This window comes from Pteronotus mesoamericanus, unplaced genomic scaffold (genome assembly GCF_021234165.1).
Source record: "Pteronotus mesoamericanus isolate MK-2021 breed Mesoamerican mustached bat unplaced genomic scaffold, CSHL_Meso_final contig_90, whole genome shotgun sequence".
NCBI classification, from domain to species: Eukaryota; Metazoa; Chordata; class Mammalia; order Chiroptera; family Mormoopidae; genus Pteronotus; species Pteronotus mesoamericanus.
The window spans coordinates 46,164,729-46,166,954 of NW_026555277.1; the positions used below are offsets into that span (position 1 = coordinate 46,164,729).

The following is a 2,226-nucleotide window of genomic DNA, read 5'->3' on the forward strand; positions in this document are numbered from 1 at the left end:
ACCAGCAACCCTTTGGTTTGTAGGCCTGTGCTCAATCCACTAAGCCAGCCATGCTAAATCAAAATATTTTTAGAAATGATTTGCTTTGTGTTTGCAGTAACTATTACTGAAGTTCTCCTATGAGATAGGAACAAGGCTTATTGAAAATACAATTGGCCAAATTAGAGGTGACTTCACAAAATTTAAAATGCAGTATACTGTCATCTGTTTTAGGTATAAAATAATAGTAAGTATTACATTTTAGAAAAAGTATATTAAGAAAGAAACAAACTGAAGAAATTAAACTAGAAAATAGAAGAAAAAAAGATATGTAAAATGAAAGATTAAAAAAAAAAGCTAGGATAAAAAAAGCTAGGATGAAAAACAGATCCCAGGATCCTATTAATTAATACTATTGAGGAAGGAAAACTGAAGCAAAAATATAAGAAAATATTCTTCTTTTTTCTGTGGTGCCTTGGAGCAGTTGGCTGCTTCAAGATGAAGCTGAACATCTCTTTCCCAGCCACTGGCTACCAGAAACTCATTGAAGTGGATGATGAACTCACACTTCATACCTTTCATGAAAAGTGTATGGCCACAGAAATTGCTGCTGATGCTCTGGGTGAAGAGTGGAAGTGTGATGTGGTTCAGACCACTGGTGGAAATGACAAACAAGGTTTCCCCATAAAGCAGGGTGTCTTGACCCATGGCTATGTCCGCCTGCTGCTGAGCAAGGGGCATTACTGTTACAGACCAGGAGGACTGGAGAGGGAAAGCACAGATCAGTTCAGGGTTGCATTGTGGATGCCAATCTCAGTGTTCTCAACTTGGTCATTGTAAAAAAAGGGGAGAAAGATATTCCTGATCTCACTGATACTACTGTGCCTTGTCACCTAGGGCCCAAAAGAGCTAGCAGAATCCGCAAACTTTCCAACCTAAGGAAGATGGTGTCCATCAATATGTGGTGAGAAAGCCCCTAAACAAGAAGGTAAGAAACCTAGAACCAAAGCACCTAAGAGTCAGTGTCTTGTTACTCCACGTGTCCTGCAACACAAACGTCGGCGTATTGCTCTGAAGAAACAATGTACTAAGAAAAATAAGGAAGGGGCTGCAGAGTTTGTTCAACTGTTGGCAAAGAGAATGAAGGAGGCCAAAGAAAAACGCCAGGAATAGATTGCCAAGAAACTCAGGCTGTCCTTTCTGAGAGCTTCTACCTCTAAGCCTGAGTCCAGCCAAAAATGAGGTCTTCTAAGAGTAACAAATAAGAACAAACATCAAAAAAAAAAAAAGAAAGAAAATATTCTTGACTTTACAAACAAAAATTAACCCAATTGAGTGTGTACTCAATGTGTTTTATCCAAAATAATCAGCTGCTACAAAGATATTGGCAACTAAAAATATTTTAACAGAAAGAATGATTTAATCTTATGAAAAAGGAAGAGGCTGTTGACAAAAAGGGAGCAAAAGATTGGCCTACCTTAGGCCTTCCCTTCACAAAAACGAGTGCAAAAGGTGATGGAAAAATGTCTACAGAAATAAATAGAGATGAGATTATTATCGATAAATCCAGGAAAGTTGTTACCTATGTGACTTAACAACAAAATATATTCTCAGAAATGTAAGAACTAAGAAATGTACATCTCATTCAGTCTTCTGGAAAGTTCTGTGAGAATGTTCACCATAACTTTATGAAATGGGTCCCAAGTAAGACCTTAGGACAAGTAGGAGGAAAGAACTGGAAATAAGTACGGAAAACAGTTACCTATGCACGCACATGCATGCACGCACACACACATGCAATTATATGTGCTTATATGGACTTGACAGCTGAAAAGACTAAAATGGATAATTATATTTTATTTATTTTTATCTTTATTGTATTATTTTTCTATTACCATTTAGTCCCTTTCTATTACCACTTAGTCCCTCCCCACAGCAATCACCACACTGTTGCCTATGTCCGGAGTCCTTTTTCCTTTTGCTCAATCCCTCCACCCCTTGACCTCCCCACCAACTAGTTGTCATCCTCCTCTCCATCGATGAGTCTGTCTTCAAGAAATGGATAATTATATTTTAAATTGTTTAGTTAAAATTGCTGAAAATGTGGAAAAGGAGAGGAAGAACATTTGATTTCTCATTTCATATAAAGAGAAGTAAAAGCCTAAAGTTTATTTTTAATACAACAATAAATATGCTTTTTTGGTTGTCTATTATCAACTTGCTATCATACTACATGGTTGTAGAGAA

General features: G+C 37.0%; 1 pseudogene; it reads left to right on the forward strand.

Annotated features, from left to right (window-relative positions):
* Positions 1–474: 474 nt before the first annotated feature.
* Positions 475–1,221, forward strand: LOC129080782 (40S ribosomal protein S6-like; annotated as a pseudogene).
* Positions 1,222–2,226: the final 1,005 nt, after the last annotated feature.